Source organism: Rhinopithecus bieti, unplaced genomic scaffold (assembly GCF_001698545.2).
Source record: "Rhinopithecus bieti isolate Rb0 unplaced genomic scaffold, ASM169854v2 scaffold_425, whole genome shotgun sequence".
In the NCBI taxonomy this organism is placed as follows: Eukaryota; Metazoa; Chordata; class Mammalia; order Primates; family Cercopithecidae; genus Rhinopithecus; species Rhinopithecus bieti.
Window position 1 is genome coordinate 3,351,984 of NW_016803361.1, and position 6,549 is coordinate 3,358,532.

Genomic DNA, 6,549 nt, shown 5'->3' on the forward strand with positions numbered 1-6,549 from the left:
TTGTTTTATAGAACACTCAGAGAAAAGACCAATACACTGTATGATACATGGCCAATCACTCATGTGGAGGAGGAGTAGACACCAAGTGGCATGCTGAAGTCCACGCTTCTAAGAACATATGGCTCAACAACACCCTATGCCTTAAACACCTTCACTTCTGTTTCTGTTGGCTAGGCCTCTGTCTCCAAGAAAGAAGATCCTGGTCCTTATGATTATAGAGATCCTGATCCTTATGATTATAGAGAAAAATGTCTATGGCACCCCCATGGCACATCCAAGGAGTTAATTCAGGCTCATATGAAACCCAGGATTCTTAAATCCTTAACAACCATACCATGGGGTATGCCCTTGACCCTGATTATATGAATTTGAGAATCTCTGAAGGAAAAAATGATAAATATGAGCATAATAGAGAAGAGACCCCTTGAATTATACCTAGTAAATACACACACACACACACACACACACACACACACACACACATACACATACAAATGGCTACAGTGGGAAGAAACAAAAACCTGAAACAGAGGTTCACAATTTGATCCAAATAAGATCTGTTTTGGAAATTACTCTGGCAGTTCCTCAAAATGTTAAAGTTATCATATGTCCTAGCAATTCTACTCCTATGGATACACACAAGACAGTTAAAAACATAAGTCCATTCAAAAACTTGTACATGAATGTTCAAAGCAACATTATTCAAAACAGCAAAAAAATGGAAACAGTCGGCCAAGCGCGGTGGCTCATGCCTGTAATCCCAGCACTTTGGGATGCCAAGCCGGGCAGATTACCTGAAGTCAGGAGTTCAAGATGAGCCTGGCCAGCATGGTGAAACCCTGTCTCTACTAAAAATACAAAAATTAGCCGGGTGTGGTGGCACATGCCTGTAATCCCAGCTACTTGGGAGGCTGAGGCAGGAGAATTGCTTGAGCCCGGGAGGCGGAAGTTGCAATGAGCCGAGATCGTGCCACTGCACTCTAGCCTGGCCAACAGAGCGAAACTCTGTCTCAAAAAAAAAAAAAAAAAAGGAAATAATCATAATCCCCATCAACCAATGAAATAAGCAAACTGTGGCATATCCATACAATGGAATATTATTTGGCCATGAAAAGAAGTACTGATACATGTTACAACATGAAAGAACTTTGAAAACATTATGAGAAACTCATTAACCCTTTTTCTGTTTGCCCCAGGAATACTTGCTGGCAGCACTTGTGGCTGCAAGGGTTACCCAGAGATAACTTTGCCACAGAATATCTCGCTTTTATTATTATTTTTGCATGACTCTAGTATATCAACTTTGGAAACAAAATACATCATTCTATTTATAGCATTCTGTTTTTAGTAGTGGCATTTCCATTTACAAAATATAGTAATCCTTGATCACTGAAAATGTCAAATCCTAGAAAACATAGCATTCCTACATGTGATGTTAACATCATTCTTGAACAATTCTTGGCCAAAGATTCATTTGATGAATCCAATTTTTCCAAAATAGGTGATTCTGATGAGTCAGATAATGCTGATGTTAGTTTGGTTTAGAAATAGCTCCAAGAACAGTTTTTGTATTTTATTTTCACATTGAGAATCAGGCAGATTTGCTTCAGCATCAAAGAGTGTGTTTATGTAAAATTAAATGAGTGCTGGCAGAGAGTTGTACTTTTTTTTTTTTTTCTAAACAAGAAAAAGGTTAAATGAAAGAGGCCAGATACAAAAGACCACACATTGTATGACTCCATCTATATGAAATTTCCAGAATTAGAAAATCCATAGAAAGAGAAAGTAGATGTGTAGTTGCCAGGGCCTGGGTGTAGAAGGAATGGAGAGTAACTGTTAATAGGTATAAGTAGGTTTTTTTGGGGGTGGTTGATGAAAATGCTGTGAAATTAGGTAGTCATAGTGGTTCCATAACTCTGTAAATATACTAATAACCAGTGAATTGTATACATTAAGAGGATTAGTTTTATATTATGTGGAATATATCTCAATAAAACTTTAAAAATGAGCAAAACATTTGAACAGGCACTTCACAAAAGAGTACAACTAAACAGTCAATTTGTGAAAAGGTACTCAACTTCATTTGTCATCAGGGTTATGTGAAGTAAAACCATAATGAGATACTACTACACATCAACCAGATGGCTAAACTGAAAAGGACAGAAAATACGTGTCCATGAAGACACAGAGCAGGGTCAGCAAACTATTACGCACCACCTACTTTTCTAAATGAAGTTTTATTGAACACAGCTATGCTCATTCATTTATGTACTGTCTACGGCTTTCATTCTACAAAGACAGAACTGAGTATCTGCCACAAGTCCATATGGTCTGTAAAGCCTAAAGTATCTATTATCTAGCTTTTTAATATCTGGCCCACCACCCTTGAGGTAGAGCAACCAGAACTCTGATACACTGCTACTGGGGCTATAAATTGATGCAACCACTCTGGAAAACTATTTGGCAGTATCTACTGTAACTGAACATTTGCATATGCTATATGTTTTGTGTATTAGTTTCCTGAGGCTGCTGTAACAAATTACCACAGCTTTAGCGGCTTAAAACAACAAAATTTATTCTCTTACAGTTTGGGAAGACAGAAGTCTGAAACCAAAGTATCAGGTGGACCACACTCCCTCCAAAAGCTCTAGGGGGAAATTCTTTACCTCTTCCAGTTTCTGGTGGCTGCCAGCATTCTTAGTTTGTGGCTATATCACTCCACCTTCACACTGCCTTCTGCTCTATGTGTTTCTAACCTCCTGCCAGCTCCTTCTTATAAGAACACTTATGACAGCTTTCAGGGCCCACCTGGAAAATCCAGAAGTATGTCCTCATCTCAGAATCCTTAATTTAATTACATCTGCAAAGACCTTTTTTCCAAATAAGGTAACATTTACAGCCTCCTGGTATGAGGACATAGACATATCTTTGGGAGCCATTATCAGCGTATCCAACAATTCCACTCCAGGGTGTACGGAATCACTAAAATAAATAAAAACATATTGAGTTGTAACCTTGTGATTGATTAGTGTTTCCTGTGTGTATGTTATACTTCAAAGAAAAGAAAAACCTATAGTGCTCTTTGCTCATCATTAATTAATATCTAAAATTTTTCATTGTAAAGTGTAAATAGTTGGATATACAGTGAATTTTAGCATAATTTTAATTTTAAAGATATTTTAAAGAAAATTGTTATATCACCCCTTCAAATCTACCCAGTGGAATGTAAATATTGTAATGATTTAATACCCATCCACCATCATCCATTTTATTTTTATTTTTGAGACAGAGTCCCACTCTGTCGCCCAGGCTGGAGTGCAGTGGCGTGATCTCGACTCACTGCAACCTCTGCCTCTGGGGTTCAAGCAATTCTCCCACCTCAGCCTCCTGAGTAGCTGGAACTAAAGGCACAAGCCACCATACCCAGCTAATTTTTTGTATTTTGAGCAGAGATGGGGTTTTGCCATGTTGGCCAGGCTGGTCTCAAACTCCTGACCTCAAGTGATTCACCTGCCTCAGCCTCCCGAAGTGCTGGGATGACAGGCACGAGCCACCCATCATCCATTTTAAAAATAGAAGAACAAGATCTTCAGAAATTCATATCATTTTTATTTCTCCTATAACATAATTTTCCATTCCACTTTTCCTAATGCATTTAATCTGAGTGTATTATACTTTTATATTTGGAGATCTATCAATCATCCTATCATAATGCTCTGATACTAAAAGTATGATAAACTTAATATTTTAACTTTTCTGACCATAAGGCTTCGAGTATTTTAAAAAGTCTTCTCTGAGTCATATCATCATGACAATTATCAGTACCCAATTGAGCAAAATAACATAAACATCATAAAATGTATATAGATATTGAACATAAAAATTTTATTGGCAATGTGTAGGCATACCTCATTTTATTATGCTTCACTTTATTGCACTTTGCAGATACTGTGATTTTTACACACTGAAGGTTTGTGGCAATCCTGCATTAATGCCATTTTTCCAACATGTGCTCACTTCATGTTTCTATGTCACTTTTTTGTAATTCTTGTTAGTATTTCAAACTTTTTCATTATTATTATTATGTTTGTTATGGTGATCTGTAATCAGTAATCTCCAGTATCACTACTGTACTTGTTTGAGGGTGTCATGCCCATATAAGATGACAAACTTAATAATAAATGTGTATGTTCTGACTGCACCTCTGACTGGCCATTCCCCCATCTCTCTTTCTCATCTCACACCTTCTATTCCCTGAGACATGACAATATCGAAATTAATCCTATTAATAACCCTACAATGGCCTCTAAGTGTTCAAATGAAAGGAAGAGCAATACATCTTTCACTTTGAATCAAAAGCTAGAAATAATTAAGCTTAGTGAGGAAGGTATGTCAAAAGCTGAGACAGGCTGAAAACTAAGCCTCTTGTGCCAAAGTTAGCCAAGTTATCAATACAAAGAAAACATTCTTGAAGGAAATTAATAGTGCTAATCCAGTAAACACGCAAATGATAAAAAACTGAAATAGCCTTATGGCTGATATGGAGAAAGTTTTAGTTGTCTGGATAGAAGATCAACCCAGTCACAACATTCCCTTAAACCAAAGCCCAATCCAGAGCAAGGCCCTAGATCTCTTCAATTCTATGAAGGCTGAGAGAGGCGAGGAAGTTGCCCAAGAAAAGTTGGGGCTAGTAAAGTGTGGTTCACGAGGTTTAAGGAAAAAAGCCATCTCCATAACATAAAATTACAAGGTGAAGCAGCAAGTGCTGGATGTAAAAGCCTCAGCCAGTTATCCAGAAGATCAAGCTAAAATAATTGATGAAGGTGGCTACACTAATTGACAGATTTTCAATGTAGACAAAACAGCCTTCTCTTGGAAGCAGATGTCACCTAGGACTTTCATAGCTAGAGAGAAGTCAATGCCTGACCTTGAAGCTTCAAAAGACAGGCTGACTCTCTTGTTAAGTGTTAATACAGCTGGCGATTTTAGGTTGAAGCCAGTGCTCGTTTACTATTCCAAAAATCCTAGGGCCCTTAAGAATGTTAAATCTACTCTGCCTGTGTTGTATAAATAATATTCCATTCTGTTGTCATAAAGCCTGGATGACAATACATCTGTTTACAGCAAAGTTTACTGAATATTTTAAGCCCATTGTTGAGAACTACTGCTCAGAAAAAATAGATTCCTTTCATAATATTACTGCTCATTGACAATGTACCTGGTTACCCAAGCTCTGATGCAGATATACAAAGAGATTAATGTTGTTTTCACACCTGCCAAGACGTCATCCATTCTGTAGCCCATGGATGAAGAAATCATTTCTAATTTTCAGTCTTGTTATTTAAGAAATACATTTCATAAGGCTATGACAGCAATTCCTCTGGCAGGTCTGGGCAAAGTTCTAGATGTAAAGTTCTAGATGTAAACCTCATGTTGAATTGCAATCCCTAATATTGTAGGTAGGTCTAGGTGGGAGGTCACTGGATCATGGAAGTGGGTTTCTCATGAATGGCTCAGCACCATCTCCTTGGTGCTGTTCTCATGATAGTCAGTGAATTCTCATGAGATCTGGTTGTTTAAAAGTGTGTGGCACCTCGCCCCTCCCTTTCTTGCTCCTGCTCTCACCATGTGCAACCTGTTCCTCTTCACCTTCTGCCATGATCGTAAGCTGCTCCCCAGAAGCTGAGCAGATGCCAGTATCATGCTTCCTGTAAAGCCTGCAAAACTGTGCAGGCTTTATATCTGGTAAACCTCGTTTCTTTATAAATTACTCAGCCTGAGGTATTGCTTTCTAGCAATGCAAGAGCAGACTAATACAAGATGCCATTAAGAGCATTTGTGAATCATGGGAGGACTACATATCTACATAAACAGGAATTTAGAAACTGATTTCAATGCTCATGGATGACTTTGAGGGGTTCCAAAATTCAGTGGAGATTCCCATCACCGCATATGTGGTGCGAATAGCAAGAGAACTGGAATTAGAAGTGAAGCCTGGGCCAGGCGCGGTGGCTCAAGCCTGTAATCCCAGCACTTTGGGAGGCCGAGGCGGGCGGATCACAAGGTCAGGAGATCGAGACCATCCTGGCTAACACGGTGAAACCCCGTCTCTACTAACAAGTACAAAAAACTAGCCGGGCAAGGTGGCGGGCGCCTGTAGTCCTAGCTACTCGGGAGGCTGAGGCAGGAGAATGGCGTGAACCCGGGAGGCGGAGATTGCAGTGAGCTGAGATCTGGCCACTGCACTCCAGCTTGGGTGACAGAGCAAGACTCCGTCTCAAAAAAAAAAAAAGAAGAAGAAGAAGTGAAGCCTGAAGATGTGAGAGAACTGCTGCAATCTCAGAATAAAATTTGAATGAATAAAGAGTTGGCTTCTAATGGATAAGCAAAGAAAGCTATTTCTTGAGATGAAATCTACTCCTGGTAAAGATGCTGTGAATATTATTGAAATGAAAACAACAGATTTAGAATATTCCATAAACTTAGTTATAAAGCAGCAGCAGGGTTTGAAAGGATTGACTCCAATTTTTTTTTTTTTTTTTTTTTTTT